Below are 18,623 nucleotides of genomic sequence, written 5' to 3' on the forward strand. Positions count from 1 at the left end.
AGCTCTAGCCAAGTAAAATACAGTTATGTGGTTTTTATTATTCCCTTCAAACAAGCAGGCACAACTTTCAGCCCTGATGTAAGAGGGTATATCTTAATCGCAGTCACTAGGATCTGTCTTTAGCTCTTGATGTTGAAAGCTAGAAAGATGAAGCCTGTTAGATGAAAGAGAATGTCAGTGTTTGATGTATAACCCTCCTTCTCACTCCCATTCCTTGACCATAAAATTTATATCCATTGAGAAGATGAATACTTTTCTAGTACTATCATCAAGCTTTTATTCCCCAAGCTTTGGTCTACATTTCATTTAGGGAATTATGAGGTTAATTTATATTTACTATAAATCAATATGTTAATTACTTTACAGTCTTTATGTGTCTAACATTCAATAAGAGAAGAAGAAAACATACCTCTCGACCTCTCTATTCTCTGCACATTAACCATCTACAACAGTTTTTTAAATGAAATCAAAGACAGAATCTTCTTGGAAGTGTTGGTTAACATGCAGAGGCATGAAGTTAAGTAGGAAATTTTATTTCATGGTTATTTACCTATGATAACATACACATGTATTTCACCAGCTGAGAATTTAGACAAACGTGCACAGTGACCCAGCAAAATAAACTCCAAATCACAAGTCACTGCTATCAATGAGGATGCAGTTTCAGTATCAGTTCAATTTCCCCCATCCATTTCTATTGAAAAAGACACAAACATTCATGTAGACAATCAGGCACACAATCAACTAATTGTAAGCTGTGAAATTCACATCTTTTAGGAGGGCACTTCATCAGAAAAAGGAGCACAAATCAGCTTTATTATTGATTTGCTATGCATTGCAAATGACTACAAACAAGCACAGGACGAGTCATCATGTCTCAGCTGCAGACACAACTGAGTAGATTCACCCCTCTGTTTCCAATTAGACGAACATATCCAACTGTTCTCTTACTCTCTCACTTTCTCTGGTTCAGTGGATAATTGTTTAATACAAACTAGAATGGTTCCAACACATGTTCTTTCAGACAAAGAACTCTTCAAAGTGGAAGCAGATGTGGGTTCAAATCTTTCTTTCATATCAATCAGTCCAGGAAGAAACAGGACCCAGGCTTACTACTGGGAAGTTCTCCCAGTGGAGGGTTAATAGCTATTCAAAGAAGCCTTTCCTTTTCCCATGGAAGGGAAACCAAGACTTAAGCAGGAAAACTTAAGCAGGATTTGGCCAAGCTAAAATGAGAATGTATTGATTGGTTTCTGCCTGGACCCAAGTGCTTTTAAACAGCACTCCATTGCTCTAAGTTAATTCAATAGGTTTCGAGGCTACACCTTTAGTAGTAAATTATAATTTAAAGATAGACCAAGGTTGCCATGACTGTCCATATTGCTAAATTGTTAGCTCCTCTAGTACAGAGTTGGATTATGACCACTACTAATCTCCCAGAAAACATCCAGGTTAGGAAATAGATGAGGAGGGGAAAAAGCCACAGGCAAAAAGTCATCTCATTTGCCATCAAAGCCACAAGCCAGGCCCTGGCACACTTCTCTACTAGAACAGGCACAGCCAGTCTGTCATTCCTCAGGTATTTTACACTGTACCAGACTGTCTTTACTAGACAATAGGTGATCTAGAAGTTCAGTCTTGCAAACGATAAATATCTGTGGCAAAATAGTCCTTACTTTCCCTTTGCCTTCCTTCATTATACGTACAATGGGATAAATTTTAATTCTTTTCCTCTTTATTGGTATAAATAAGCAGACTGTACACTGCCACACACACCCATTATCTGGCAGTAACCCAGTTATGCACAAAAACAGGTGAAAAAATCACTTCAGGAGTCTGAGAATGTACCTATTATCTCAAAGCTTTGGAGAAACAAGAGATGTGAACTACAGTTACTATTTGCCCAAGATGCAAGGAAAGATCCTTGATTAGCAACTATTTACGCACAAGAACATAAGGTCAAATAACACAATGCTTTCCTGTTAGCCTTTTGAGGCAATGCACATAAAAATGTGTTTAAGAGATAAAACAAGTATTATTGATAATGACAGGAAAAGAAACCTGCCCTTTACATTCAGGGACATTTGCCAATGGTGTTACCTTGGTTTAGAAAAAAAAAGGAATATTCACATATGGGGAAAACAGGTTCACTGGGAACATGCCAACGAGATGAAATTAAAACAGCAAAAGAGTAGGAAGCTTTCAACAAATCACAGAGTGAGAAAAAGAAGCACCTTCTCATCTGTGAGGTTGCCATCTGGAGAAATTTTTTTATCCTGTTCCTTTGCCTTTCTTTAAAAGAACATAAGTTTTTGAAATGATGACAGAAAAAGCAAACAGACAATAACTACCCTCCTTGCAAAACGTAGGCAGTGTTTGCAGAAGCATTGCCCAGGACTCTCCCTGCTGAGGAAAGTTTCTGAAGGTGAGGGAACAGCTTCTGGGGAAGGGAGATACGCTACGGGCAGCTCTGGGATATTTCTAGGATAGTGCAATTTGTGTTCCTAAGCAATGCCTGAGGGCACAAAAAGGCCCCTTTTTTCACAAATGGTTCTGCATATCACTGTAAGGATTTCTTTCTGATAATTTAGTCCTAAACTATGAGCTGAAGCTTAGCTCGATGCCCTCATTCCTCTCTAAGTAAACGCCGTAGGGAAAGGAAAGGGAGGGCATTGCGTGTCTGGAGTATAGGATTAGATCCTATCCTTCTGCAGTGACGAAATGGTCGCAGCAAGAAGATGAAAGTGGGAATGAAAATTAATTGGCAGTGAGATGCCTTTTTTCTTTCTTTAAAAAGTTTTAAACACTCTTTTTTTACAAATAGATTTAAAACAGAGCAAATCAAATTAAGGTTTGGGGCGGGGAGAAGAACAGCAGATATCTCCTCTGTAATTGCTCAGAGGTAAAACACATAGAAAAGCAATAGTACATTTTTAATATAAAGTGGAAAAATGCTAAGAAGAAAGACTGAGAGGAAGAAAGACTAAGAGAAAGAATACCTGTAGAAAGATGGCTTAGCCACCCCACTCCCAAAATAAAGCAGATTTTGGTTGACCTTCTTGCTTCAAATGGGTCATTACAGGTCAGGTTACCTATGTACCCAAAAAGTGCTCTAGCCAAAAAGGTGGTGCTCCTTTCTCAGGTAAACGCTTTTTCCTAATTATGCAGCTGAAATCTTGGCTACCATGAAATCCATGGCAAAACTTATAATGAAACTGAATAAGAATAGTGATACAATTTTATTAGACGTATATAAACCACCGTTCCATCAGGCTTATGAAAGAAGATGTTGGATTTGAAAACTGTACCTTTTGTTTAGTTGCTAAGTATCACAAAATATTCTTAGCATAATTGTTTTTCATTTTTACTGCAAATTCCTGACTTTTTTTTCCTTTAGTTACTGGAAAACAGTCTGCCTGGGTCTGGTCTTGTGATATCCAGAATTGAAAAAAGAAATTTTTTTAGTCCAAAGTCACAGAAAATCAAGGCCAATCTTATCAAAAGGTTAAATAGTCTCGTGTCTTACCATCGGAAACATAAAAAAAGACCTTTCTTCCCGTAATTCACTGTCTACTGCATTGGTTTTTTTTTAGAGAGCCTGAACAGTTTTATGGTTAAAATTCATATCAGGACTAAGGTATCGTGACTTCTTTTCCTGATGGGCTGGAGAGGACCTCTACATGCTTCAGTCTGGCATAAGTACCAGGGCTTCATTTGATGAATGCCTCTTGGAACAGCTTGTCAGGTTTAAGCCAGAAAATTGCTTCTCTTGAGAATGCTCTGCTCTCTGAAGAATACATCTATACGTGTGCCAGCTTCACAACTGTAAAACCTATAAAATAATGCCATGGTGTTACAGCAGAATGTATTATGAAAATCATTTCAGAAATCTAATCATGAAATAACTAAACTTTTATTCTGCCATTCTGTGTTCAGTGTAAAATTTCTCCCTACTCCTGAGTTTTATGTTGTTTGGATTATTTATTTTTCCTCCTGCATTGGACCACGTGGAATCAACTTTTGCCCATCTTCTGCAGGTATTCTGAATTGCTTTCATTTTCCTGTTTGATGTATTTCTCCTCTTTCAACACTCTTTCAAATTCCTTATTATCTGCAGATATCATTAATGTTGCAGGTTTCCTTTTTATTCGTAAAAACTGAAGGATAGAAATACACATTTTTGAAGAGAAACACATAAAAGAATAGCTTTTGGTGAAAAAAATTAATTTATTTGCAATACATCCGTGACCAAAACTATCACTGCAGAGGAATATGGGATGTACATAAATTGTTCATAGGAACACCACGATCGGGTAGATTACACAAGCCCATTTCTTACCTGGTAAGATCTGATTCAGTGGGTTTAAGCCAAGGATAAACCCAACCTAGCACATCTTTGCTAACATCCACTGAAATTCTGGGGTCATATATTAATCACCTATTGGAATGATTGCATAAGAATATCCAAAGCATCTAAGGAATAATTAACTAAATTTATCAGCACAAGTGTTCAAAGAATTTAAGGGCAGAAAATTTCTAAATATTGAAAGCACATTTACTTGGTGAATCCAATGTCATTTATAGTAGCTGATTTTTAATTCTAAGCCTTTAATTTTCAAATGCCAAACTAAACAGTGCAAATCTTATTTATTTGGACTGAAAGGCCTCTGTCTTGTGTCACAAATAGGTAAAGCTCAAATAAGTAAAGCACAACTAAGAGCACAAACCAAAACTAATTTCAAATATCTCTATGAAACTTTACACGCGATCCTTAAATATTATTTCAGATTTCCGATTTAATTGATTTAAGTTGGAAGGGGGAAGATTTAGATTAGACATTAGAAAGAAATTCTTCACGATGAGAGTGGTGAGGCACTGGCACAGGTTGCCCAGGGAAGCTGTGGCTGCCCCATCCCCGCAGGTGTTCAAGGTCAGGTTGGATGGAGCCTCGGGCAGCCTGATCCAGTGGGAGGTGTCCCTGCCCGTAGCAGGGGGGTTGGAATTAGATGATTTTTAAAGTCGCTTCCAACCCAAACCATTGCATGATTCTATGATCCATTAAGTTTGTTATTTATGTATATTTGTATCGTTATCTAACTTCATAACACCAGTTGAAGACATTAGAAATTTTTGACACAAAATAAATTTTGTCTCAAAGTAAATTAAAGACAAAGATTACTTTACATCTGTTTCCACAGGACTACACTAGCTGCAGAATTATATTTGCATAGTGCTGGATTTTTTCTCCTGCTGTTAACTGGGTAAATGTAATACAGCAACTAGGCTCATTTTGCAATGAAATAGTCCAGAAATGTAACTAGAATCTGTTCACAGAGCTGTACTGATATTCACAGTTCGTGGGTGTATTTGACCTTTCCAGATATTTGTGACATCTTATCATGTCCCTCAACACAATTAGCACTGACGTAATTCTAGATACAATATCATATGCCAGCACTTAAATAAGATCAAATATTGAAAAAGTAATAGTGCACATGGATACCATGATAGCCTTTACAACATACTCAGTATTACATAATAAGCAGAGTAAAGAAAATAGAGCAAGATACTGAGAAAAAATAGCTTGTTCTGACTCTGATACTGCTTCTCATGTCCTCTACTTGATGCCCTTTCTAAGTATCAGATTATCAATGCTTCAGGTCAAAAAAAGTGTTAATTATTTTCACAGCTATTTCAAATGTGCTCAAATAGGATAGAAGCGAGTTTAATTGCTTTAATGCTTCAAGTTTTAGAAGGTTAGATCTGGAATCACCTAAATGCACATCCTTCCCTGCTTTCTCCTGGCTTCCTGTGAAGAGGGGGGTATCTGCCAGCCTAGCCCAGCGATAAATTTAGAACACCCCCCTACTGTCACCACAGTTCTGCAGATTGCTTCTTTTGCCATGCTGCTCCCCAAAGAGAGCAAACAGGTGCATATACAACCTCCAATTAAGTGTATTATAGAGCACCACCTGTGTGTACCTTAGGGATGATCTTCAGCAGTCAGAGAGCATTATTCCTTAGCCCAGACTGGACTGCCTAAAGACTTAGAGGGTCAAGGTTGTCCAAGAAGTGGGTTTACCCACCCTTAGGATTTTTTCCTCCTTTCCACATTGGGCAGAAAGTTGACAATCTATACATTTTCTGCAAATATCACCTGAAACCTCTCTTGAGACATTCAGAATATTTCACATTTGGTGTATCCAAAACATTATTGTAAAGATGTCCTAAGTGAAATGAATCATTCTTTTTTTTGGGGGGGGAGAATCAAGGAGCTGATTTCAGAAATCAAGTGAAGCAAAGGTTTTTTTGATACATCACGAAAATTTGTATATGTTTTTCCAGTTGGATAAGGTTGGTTTTGAAGAATAACTCATAGTTTTGACGCACTGACACTTTATGATGGGAGACCAAGAATTTCAAATAAGTTTTTCAAGTACCCCAGTAGTAGGATCTCATCCTACGTTTCCCTGCATAAGCATACAGTTTAGGTAACTGTGCTCTGTTTAAAACTAAACTTTGTGTTGCCAGAACTTCTTCTATTGCTTCTAACAGAGATGCTACATTAATTCCTAAATTGCATACTGATGGAAAAATCTCTATATCTAAAGTATAATTGATAGCACTGTGTGATAAGGGTCTCCATTTCATTTGGATTATGTGCCTCCAACTTCACGCTGTTTCTAAATAAAATGGCAATTCTCCAGAGAAGTGTCATAGCTTAATTGGCACTTTTCTCCTGAACTGCGATACAGTAGTGTAATCAATGCAGCAGCAAGAAAAGTGCTGTTCCTCAACAAGAATTTGTAAGTTCCCTCACGTTGTCCTAGCAACTTCGTGGAGCTGACATAGATTCTTCTCTTTGAAGGAAGAGTAGGTACATGTCAGTTCTGAAACACTGGTGTTATCTATCATCAAATTACCTTGAGGACTGAATAGACTACAATACTGGTTTTCTGATTTGATTTTTTAAAAAAAACCCTGCATGCTAAAGTTGCTGAAAGAGATAATCAAGCAGATGCACTTAGTCCCACTTCAAGGTTCACTGAAGTAAACAGAAACAGGCTTGTCCACTTCAATTAATTTTAACTAAAAGAACAGATTTTTAGTGGTGTCTAGACTGCCAAACCCCTTAATAAGCCCCTCAATTTACAAGAGAACTAAGTATCAACATACTTCAAAATCTTTGGTCCTGCATCACTAATGAGAAAACAAACATCATAATTATTGGCTTACAGAAACATGTCTGTCTGTTGCTAGAGATTATTTAGCAACACAGAAAATAAAGTAAGATCTACAGTGCTATTCCATAGTGCAGACTTTGACCATTCCTTCTCCTCTGCTGCAGGTCCCTCTTAGGTTTGGGCTGCTACAGGTTGTTTGTCTTTGACATCACCATTTTCTGATGCCAGCACGACAGCTTCATATGTGTGCCCATATCCTGGTATTCAAAGTACACAGTCCACCACCATCACAGCATTCTTCTTGTTCTGGTGGACACAGGCAGCCTGATTTTGGTTGGTCACCTTCCCGCTGGGAAGCCTCCATAAAAAGTTTTAGCCAGAATTCTGTGTTAGCATCAAATGAAGCCTATGGTTTCATACTCTATCTATAGCTGCATTTTCCCTTCCCAGATCTGCAAGAGTGCCCTGTTCATCTCACTAGCACACGCTTCTGCCATGCTGTTCCTTTGCCATTCCTAGTATTTTCTTTATTTTTGAAATTTCCCCTTGGTGCTCATTTTTCCTTGACAAAGCATCAAATCTCTTGGCTTAGATAATTCCTCCTCCACCTGTGCGACAGCTGCAGCTCTAATCTCGTTGTCTCTGGGAACTGCCCATTCCTCCTCAGTTCCAGGCTGCCTCTCACCCACCTCTGATGATGCCTCGGAAGGGCTCAGATCTTAATCTCTCCCTGCTGTCTCTTTGATTTTCACTCTTAAACTGTTGATTTTCACTGTCCCTGTCTGGTTAAAGCAGATTCAGTTTTACTTTCTGGCAATACAAAGAACTGAGGTTACCGTTCTTACCAGATGCTCAGTCTATCTGTGAAACAAGGACACATGTTCTGAATTTCAATTATATGCAGGTTCACTTGACTTTGAAGGGGCATGAAAACATGGAAAAAAATATTAATTATACTTTCCTCCTCCTTCATGCTTTGTCATCCTGCTTTTACCAGTGATTAGCTGTAAACAATTTTTAATGTTCTTTAATAACACAAGGCAAAGTACTACAAGTAGTTTCATTTTTTCTTCCATTAAAAACATTATTAAAATAAAAAGGTCTTATATGACAAAAATAATTTATGTGAATTAGCCATTTTCAACAATAAAATATTTTGATGATATGTTCAAAATTTTCCTTATACATCAATGACGTGCTACAGCTACCTGAGGAGATATCTGCCTCTGCTCTACACCTTTAACAATTGGTGTACAAACCTTCAAGAAAGGCAAGTAGGACAGTTAGCATGACTACAAGCCAATTAATCTAATTTGAGCAAATTCTCAATTAAATCCTGTACCAGTTCATCAATTAAAAACTAAGTGCTTGAATATAATTACAGCCAGTGATGATGATTTTACTGAAAGCAGATCTTATTGATCAAATCTTATTTAATTACTTGATGAGGTCAAAATTTTCTTTAAAAAAGAGAACTGTGAAGATATATTTAGACTTTATAAGGCATTTGATTTATGCATAGACATATGATAATCTGATCTAAAAATTAACATGCATTACTAATAAAGCACACATTATGTGAATTAAAAAATGGCCCACAAATCTCTAGAAATAGTTACCAAAGAGACAACACCTTGTAACCCAAGTAATTTTAATATCATTCCTCAGGGTTGTCCATGGACTTCAGTATATATAGCATTTCCATAAATGATTTTGAAACAAGGCTAATGCAGTCTTAAAACAATTACAGATGACAAAAACAGGCAGAAAAAAGAGCAAAGATGGAACAGTTATATAGAATGATCTGAAGTAATTCAGCATATGAGACAATCAGATCTACAAAATATTCTAATAAAATCACATTCACATTACACATCCAGAAACAGAAATGCAAATCATACCTACAGAATGGAGGTGTACTGCCAAATCGATGATTTAAAATGAACCTAGAGCTAAAATGGACAAATGAATGATAAAAAGAGTTATTTTATCATTAGTCTCTGACTGGTCAAAAGACACCAGAAAGGCTAATATGTTCCTTCAGTATATGAACCGTGGAAAAGTAAGATTTGAGTTTAGAACATTTATTGAAAGCACTGAAATGTAAAAGCTGCTTCCAATTCTGGTGTCCACATTTGGAAAATCATGACACAAAACTGAAGAAATACAAACATGAAAGAATTAAAAGCTTACACAGCCTGCCTCCTCAAGAAGAAACCTACAGGGACGCTGAATCAGAGTCGGATTTTTAATCAAGCAGAGGTAAACCAAGAAGCAATGGTAGACAGGTCAAGTTGAACAAATTCAAATCGAAAACAAGACTCTGTTTCAACCACAAGTGTGATTAAGCACTAAGACCTTCAAATCAAGACAGAATACATCTTTGGAAAAATGTCATAGACCTTTTACTGCCCATAGTTCTATCAATCTGCTATAGATTAATGAATTTGCAATCAAAAATAACAGGGATCCAGCTTGAAGCTCATTAACATCTGAAGACTTTTCCCATTGAGCTAAGGACTACAAAAAAGTAAAACTGTGACATTTATGAAGTATTAAAACCTTTAAAGTAACACTTGAAATTTAAACAGAAGGTTCACTTTCTTCAGCTTAGTTCATTCTTTTCTTTGGTTTGGGGTATTTTTTTTGCAAAGAGCATTAAGCAATCATAAAAGTCAGACCACAGCATGAAGGACACACAGCCTCTGCCCTGTGTATGCTAGAAAAAGACATATTAGCCCAGATCTTCTAGTAGTATAAATCATTGCAGGCAAGTTGCTTTGGCTCAGTCTCACAGGAAAAGATGCAATTCCCCAAATCAAGGTTTTGTCAGAGACGATTTTCACACAACCCAGAAGAAGCATTAACATATTCCTAAATAGTTGGAAGATGCTGCAAAAAGAATTTGTGATGCTGTCAAGTAGCTTGGAAAAGGCCTTCAAGGTAAGCATGAAAGGAGCAATGAAAATGTGTATAGGTTCTATTAGTTCAACTTAATAATCGAACTCAGTTAACCACTTCTTGTTTCCATAAGGCCCAAATTACATCAGGAGCACATCACATGATGTTTAACTTGCATGTGTAAAAGTGCATGAGTAAAATCTCTTATCAGTGCCCCATTTTGTGCTACTGAACTGTTACAGTAATTCTTTTATTCTAAGGAAAGATCTAAGGATTATCATCCTTAAAGCGTGAAAATCCAGTGTCCCCTCCAACAGATAACATTTATTGGGCCTGTCCGATGTTAGAAATCAAGCAGAGCTCACATATCTCATCACTAGAATATAGCTCCAACAGCATTAGGCTATTAGGAATGAGTCACTGGCAAATCCAAAGAGCAGTACGTAGGCTTGGGGGAAGAAAAGAACCATGAAAAATTAATCATGGTATTAAATCAGCTCAGTTCATGATCCACGCAAGCAGACTACTGCGAACCTTTGCTGAGAAAGCTATCCATCACGAACACAGGGTGAGGGTACCCAATCTTGCTTCCCTGACTGCCATGAGTTTTGAGAAATAACAGACAGTAGCCTCACAGTCACCGGATCAGCACCCTCAGGCGAATCCCAGCCACCACTGTGGATTTTAAGAAATCCAGCACTTCTGACTAGTCTTTAATCCGTTGCTCCCCTTTGCTGTCTGCCACTTCCTTCCCAAAGAGCAGAAATACATGCAGACTTTGGGAAGCAAGTTTGCCTGTGAACAGCGAGTTAAAAAAGGACTTGAGAATTTCAGTTTTCTTCCACTATTGTCTATCACTAGGCCCTTGTTCATGAACAAGCACAATTTTTCCTAAACTTCCTTTGGAAGCTAGCACCTTCTAGAATCCATTCTTACCATCTTTAATGTGCCCTGCCAGTTACAGCTGCAGCTGGGCTTTGTCATTTCTAACTTTTTCCTTATGTACCCAAGCAATGCTTTTGCATTCTTCCTTTGTTGTGTTTCTTTACTGCTGTCCACCTTTTGCTAAGTCAACCCTTGGAGACACCTTTCTTCATTCCACTGATCCAACCTCCAGCAACATTAGGGTAAATATTAAACACATATCTACATAAAAGATGTTGAAACAATGTGGTGGTAAGGATGAATATGATATAAATATGCAGACGGACATGAATGAATATACAGACAAAAAGAACCTTGCCTTTGCCGTTTTTTTCAAATAGCTCTTTCAGGTCACCTTTACACATCACTAAGAGGTTAGTTGCAGGAGCACAGAATTTTGCATGGAATTCAAATTAGGAAAAAGTATGATTGCCAGATTCATTGAGACCTACGTCCATCTGCTTCAGTACCCTTCCTCTTACAAGTGGGAATAGGAGATGTTTCAAAGTAAGACAAACCCATTAAGGGCAACCATAGGACAACATGCTCTTTAAGAAACCAGCTTCCTCTGTTCAGACCTATAAATGCTGTCTTATGTCCTGGAGCATGTAGATTTATGTCCTTTTTTTTTTCCTAAAGTCTTTTTAATTTTAATCTCCTCTAATATGTCAGGAGATTTTCTCATTACCTATTACCCTTCTTTGATCCTATTAAGATTCTGGCTGCAATGATTTCAAGAGATAGTAGGGCTCAGAGGTTAATTGTGTCTTGTATTTAAAAAGCACTTCCTTTTTTCCATTTTAACTGTGATCATTTTTAAATAGTGCTAAAATAGAAACTGCAACAAAAATCTATAGCTCAATTTAAAATAAAAATGGAAGAAAAAATAGAGAGAGTTAAATTATGACACTCGAATAATTCTTTTCCTGTAAGCCTTGGGGAAAACTTGATGGCGCTGAGAAGTTAATGCAAATTGCCACTCTTAAGGTTATATTAGAAAGAAAATTTAAAGAATAACTATTTTAATCAGCTCTTCAGCTGGTATGAATCAGCTTAGTTCTTTGGGAGTTACTGAGTCTGAAGTGATTTATATCACCTGAAGATCATGCTCTTTCATCTTTAAATATCTAATATTCTTTTATGGATCTCCTGCAGCCTCCTTTAATGTATTTACATGTTTCTTAAGTCACAGTCTACAGATCCAGACCTTCCACTTCACCTATGGTCTCTCCTTCCACTTCTTATGCATTACATTCCTGTTCACCATCCCCAGAATTAGATTTATCCCGCTTTTACAGCAAACACCATTGATCCCTGTTCAGTTTGTGATTTGTTATAATATTTGCCCTCTCCTTGCCTACAAACATACACCTCTCCCCATGTATTTAAACACTTGAACTTACTGGATTTCATCTCTCTGATTTCAAATAAATTATGCAATTAATCAAGATAATTTTTAATTATAATTGTTTCTCTCCCTTTTATTCTTCCTCCAGGAACTGCCTCCTGCCAGCCGGTGACTCTCCTTTCTAGCTACAAACTCAGTTCTGCAACAGAATAATATCACTCAAGGAATGTAACAAGTAGGACAATACTGGCATACTGCTGGCTATAGAGTCACCTTGGGACTTGCTATACTGCAGCTCAAAATCAAAGCCTTTGAGATTTAGTAAACATAACATGTTTTTAGTACTGAACATCCACTAATCCCGCTTCTGACCTGAAGTCTTCACACAAGCAGTGATTCTAATAATTTCATGAAAAACTGAAGTGGTTTATCCATTTTTGCTCATCTGTATCTTTAATTATTCATTCTTGTTATTAATACAGTTGTCAAAATTCACATTAAAAACTCTTACCTTCTCCATTTTAAGCACTTAATTACCACTGTTCATTCCAAAGAGTTCACAGTACTTCCCATGTGGCACAGTCTGAAAATGTAATAAACATAAACTTTATTCCAACATCCAAAAATTACAGATTAGGATTCCTAAGACTAGCAGCTTGTGCAGAAGGACTTTTAATGCATCCTGTCTCCAGAGGTTACGTTTCAAGAAGCTAGGAACAAACTTTGTGCTATTTTCATCTACGTGGACTTAATTAATTGATCTAAACGTAAGTATTTTGTGCCATTTGAGATATCTTAAGACAGGAGATACAAAGCCATGACAAAGGACCTAATGGAGGCTGCTGGGTCAGTAGCCGGAGACCTGGTGATATACCAAGAGATGAGATGAGACAGTATCTCAAATGGTACTTCATGTCTAGGCAACTGAATTGTTCATGATATATTTCCCTGTCTCATTGTAAACGTGTCATTTAATGTGTAAGTACTTCAGTATGTATATGCCTGGATTCATATGAAGGATGCTTCCATATGGAGAAAGACTATATTGCAGCTATACTACAGCTTTTGACAGTTAATAGGTCAAAGGAGAATTGTTCAAAGCTACTTGACTTATGCTAAAAAAAAAGTCTTGAAAAGAACTGAGCAGCACACACAGATCTCATCTCTGCCTGCACACCTTCCACTTTCTAGCGGAAATTGCTGAAATAGTTGACATATTCAGTAACAAAAAGTACAGTCTATTTTCAATGCAGACATATACCGTGCAGTGTAGGCAGTAATTATAAGTGCAATCCTGCTTTTCATCCTCTTTCAAAACCTTTGCTTGTGATCTTCTACTGGGATCTTACGTCCCTTTCTCTTCAACACCCAGTGGGAAGAGGAAACAATCTATAGGTTTCACTGCAAAGACCATCCAGCTGATTCCCTCATTTACTCTCTGCAAACGTAGACATTGATATCTGTAAAGTCTCACAATATGTGGCAGGAATTAGTTCCTGTGTAAAGAGCAGTAGATTTATCTTGACCCTACTGAAGGTTTAACAATGATCTACAGAGGAAAGTACTTCAAAGAACTACCTAGCGCATAACCTGCTTCTTTCATCGGAAAACATCAGTCCTCTGCTCATCAAAATGGTGAGTAGCTGCCAGATCCTGTTCCATCACTGATTAAACATTGACAAACATTTGAGGTGGAAACACATATAAAAAGCCATTTCCCATTAAGTGCACACATTTAAGAATAGTATTTCCAGACAAAGGCAATTGCCCATCAACAAAATTACAAAATACGTCTGGAATTTACAAAATTAAGCCCATAATCTACTGAAGTGCAGAGGCGGAGTGCTATGATAGATGATAGACGAGTAACAGCAGCAAAGGTGTTCAAAAGAACCTGAACATGCATCATGGCTTGATCCTATATCGCAAAGAATTTAACAGAAACAAGCTCATTCCATGCTTGTGCAGGGGCTTAATAAAGGTGCTTTTATGGACCTGGAGGAGAAAAGATGTGATTTCTGCTTTTTCCATAACACCAGAATCTGGTTATAAATAAGGCATGGGAGCAGTGGGCTTTCCTATCCAGCTGCAGAGGTGCCTCTGTCCTGTCATCAAAGTGATGACCAAGGGGCAGATTCACAGAATGGTTTAGGTTGGAAAAGACCTTTAAGATCATCAAGCCCAACCATAAACCTAACTCTGCCAAGTCCACCACTAAAGCATGTCCCTAAGTACCACACCCTTGTCTTTTAAATACCTCCCAGGATGGTGACTCAACCACTTCCCTGGGCTGCCTGTTCCAATGCTCAACAGCCCTTTCTGTAAAGCAGTATTTTCTAACACCCAGTCTAAACCTCCCCTGGCACAATTTGAGAACAGTTCCTCTCATTTTATGTTACTTGGGAGAAGAGACGAAGACCCACCTCACTACAACTGCCTTTTAGATGGTTGTAGAGAGAGATAAGGTCTCCCCTCAGCCTTCTTTTCTCCAGACTAAACAACCCCAGTTCCCTCAGCCGCTCCTCATAAGACTTGCGCTCCAGACCATTCACCAGCTTTGTTGCAGTTCTCTGGACAAGGTGCAGCACCTCAATGTCCTTCTTGCTGTGAGGGGCCCAACATTGAACAGTACTGAAGGTGTAGCCTCACCAGTGCAGAGTACAGGCGTACGATCACTTTCCTAGTCTTGCTGGGGAGACTATTTTCCATTCAAGCCAGGATGCTGTTGGCCTTCTCAGTCACCTGGGCACACTGCTGGCTGACATTCAGTGAGCTATCAACCAGTCCTTTTCTGTGGGGACGCTTTCCAGACATTTGTTACCAGGCCTGTAGAACTGCATGAGTTTGTTGTGACGCAAGTGCAGGACCCCACTCTTAGCCTCAAACAATTGGATGGATTGTCAATCCAAGTCAAACCAATCTGTCCTACTGTGATGTACTGGAGTCCGGCTCCATGGATGTGTCTCCAGGTTGACAGTGACGTGATAGATCAGCACCGGAACTTTCTTTTATGACCATCAAGTGATATTTATAGTGGTTTAAAGTATTTCTTCTTAATATTAAAGTTAGAATCTCTCTACCCAGAAGTCATCCTTTTGCTAAATTGCTGTCCATTTAAGTTCCTTTTCCAGCTGCCCAGGAGAGGGACTGCTGTTGCTTCGTTGGCTGTTCTTATGCCAGACAACATCAATATCACCCATTTCACTCCTTCCTAACCTCTTTATGACCCTTTCCAAAGCCTCAACAGCAATACATTATGACATGGTATCATCAAAGAAAGAAGCAAACCACAGTAGTACAAACTGCAGGAACTCCCTACTTATATAAATCCAAGGAACAAATATTTTCCAAGGAAAGCATCAGTGTTTAAACAGAGGGAGTGTTTCAGTGACTGAGACACCACGCACAAAAATCAGCTTTGGAAGCTCTGTATCAGATGGAAATTGATGTTAAATATCTAGTGGCAAAGAGCAAGATGACAAGCTCTCTTATGCCGTAAGCTGAGCTACCAGTAATTACCTGCCTGAGGCACATTTTAACAAAACAACTTTGACTGTGCTCAGCCAGCATCTTCCTGATCACCCTTTCTTGCTGAACTTCTGCAAGCAAGCCAATACATCTGTTTTTTTCACTGATACACCTGGAGTTTAGTAGTTAGCTACTTAATTTTATACTAGTCTTTTGAGGGCATAAAGTTCATAAATATTTTTAAACATCTTTTCCTATTGCAATGGTCATTTTACTTCCAAAAGTTAACTGAGCAAGAAAAAAAAAAATGAACATGCACAAAGACACTTAACTGTACCATAAAGACACTTCCTCACATAAAGACTCCTAGGAGACACTCATTTGTACCATCGTGCAGCATTTTCCAGGTTTGTTGTTTTGACCACTACAAGTACAGAGATGCCAAGAAGCCTTTGGAAAGGTAAGATTGTGACATCTCTCTATAATTATCAGGATGTATTAGGACAATTCAGGACCTTTTAACTTACCAGAAAAGGATAGTTAACAAAACCTGTCCTTTTTTTTTTCCCCAGCCACTGCAAGGCCTAGAATACCACAGGGAATTTCAGAAAAGAAAGCAATGTTTCAGAGGAAAAAATAAAAGAAGCTGTAACATTACCTAAATACCCAGGTTCTTAATAATAATTTTCATTTTACATTGCCAAGAAATGACTTGAAATAATCTAGTCTATTTAAACTAATCAAGGCAATTATCAAAATAACATCACTTACTTATACTTACCTCAGTTACTTCACTTAGGCAGTTTATACAGAAGGACAGTGTTGGAGAAGTAAACGCAGGTAATGTTTTCAAGAGAAAAATACAGTATGGAATTTGATGGAAGAATGGAATAATGCAAGATCTAATTGCCTGCAATGTCTAACGAAATACAATGCAGCCACCACTCCGCTTTCCCCAGCCCCAGGACTTGTTGAACCGGGGATATATATGCAGCTGCTGCTGGAGCTGCCTCTGCAGCTTTTTCACTTTCCCCATCTGCTGGCCATGCTGGAAAGCAGCACAGCACCAATATAGATCATAAAATGAAAATCTCTGACTGAAGTGATTCTGCCCTCACACTGAAGTACTTCCATGGGCCATTACTAAGCTTCTCTGCATTTCTATACTGTTAGAAGCGAGATCAGTATCTACGATGACACATCCCAGTAAAACCACAGTGAAAGAAAGGGCAAAAATACCTGATCACTAGGCTTTCCAAAAAACAGAAGACTTCTCTCACTTGTAAGCATACCCTATCTGTTCAGATTCCACACACAAGAAAGAATACAAGCTGCTGGGCTAAGCTCAATGGAAAGATTCAATATTCATGTTCACAGTATTATCAGTTCATTGCTAACAGGTAATGTGTTCGCTACGGGATTTTAAGTATCTGGAACAATCTGACATAAACAACATTAAATAAAACAGAAAGAAGAAAAAACCTCAAAATTATTATGTCTACGCTGTTCCATAGTATAACAGCGATATGGATAGCAATGCCTGCACTGGGTGGATTTCCTCACGATGCATCAAAGGCCAGTAAAGTTATCCAAGTGTTGCAAAGTAAAAGCATTGCTTCTTAGGAAGGCTGCACATTCAAAGAAAACAAAAGAAGTGTGATATACTGGCAAAGACAAGCAACTTGAAAACCCTCTTCTGCTCTCTCAATATTTTGTGCCTAAGAAAAGGGCACAGTTCCGCATTTATTCACTGGATTAAAAACTACTAACATGAATCTTACGATCCAAAGCAAAAAGACTCACAGCTGTTGTATCTCTGTGTATGTCCCACTCATAATTTCATTTAGCAGTGAGGACATATTCCTTATTGCTACAATAGCGAAGTAATCATCAAGGTATTCAAAATTCAGGGCAAGCTTTCCAGGAGAAGATTGTTCTAATTATGTGTACAGTGCCTGGCTAGCTGTCAGACACTGGGACTTGCAGCTTGAATGACAGTGTTTTCCCAGCGTGGCAGAGCCCTCAGCCTCCCCAGCCAGTGCACATACCTGGGAAGGGCTGGATACACAGCTTTCTATCAAGCACCGAGTAATACAGATGGTTCCACTGATCTCTGAAGAAACGTTTGCCACGATGCTCCTGCCAGAAAGGAATCCAAAGCTACACTCAGCTATTTAGAGCTGCAGAAACTTGTTATAATAAAATTGTAGAGGGAAGAGAGGAGCTGGATTGCGATTGCTAAGCAGATTTCATCTGGCAGTGTTGTAGTAGCACCCCGATAGAAGTGGCATAAAGCAGCGCTCGTAAGATGATGCTAATAAATAAGCACTAAAGCAGATATGTATATCTACCTGATAAATATGAACATAAGGTATAATACCAACTTCATGAACTCAGCACGTCCAAATAAGAGTGTTCACTAAGAATTACTCAACAACATGCAAAGCCCAGTCATGAAACCATTGCAATATCTACACAAAACTGCTCTAAGTTCTTCTATAGGAGGAAATGCACCAACACCCTGAAAGAAAATCTTAGGATGCTACTCACAGGTCCAGCAAGACACAACAGAAGAAAAAGGTGAAAAGTGTTCCTCACAGTAACATAAAAAGGATTACGTTCTGGGTGAATTCCCAATTTACCGCAATTTTTGTATGAAAATATTCTATCAGTTATATAAACAGAAATTACTACAATAACAAAACATGTCTGACTTAAGTGGATGCCAAATGTTTAGACAATTTAGTGGACACCTGTTCCAATATTTGTCTTAGCTGTCACTTGGTAGGACTGTTACA

General features: G+C 38.2%; 1 long non-coding RNA gene across 1 annotated transcript; it reads right to left on the reverse strand.

Annotated features, from left to right (window-relative positions):
* Positions 1-288: 288 nt before the first annotated feature.
* Positions 289-18,482, reverse strand: LOC128852054 (uncharacterized). The gene is made up of 3 exons (XR_008449667.1): positions 17,874-18,482; positions 12,869-12,940; positions 289-3,832 (listed from the first exon to the last, which is right to left on the reverse strand). It is a non-coding gene; the product is annotated as an uncharacterized LOC128852054 (long non-coding RNA).
* Between the last annotated feature and the right edge of the window lie 141 nt (positions 18,483-18,623).

This window comes from Cuculus canorus, chromosome 4 (genome assembly GCF_017976375.1).
Source record: "Cuculus canorus isolate bCucCan1 chromosome 4, bCucCan1.pri, whole genome shotgun sequence".
In the NCBI taxonomy this organism is placed as follows: domain Eukaryota; kingdom Metazoa; phylum Chordata; class Aves; order Cuculiformes; family Cuculidae; genus Cuculus; species Cuculus canorus.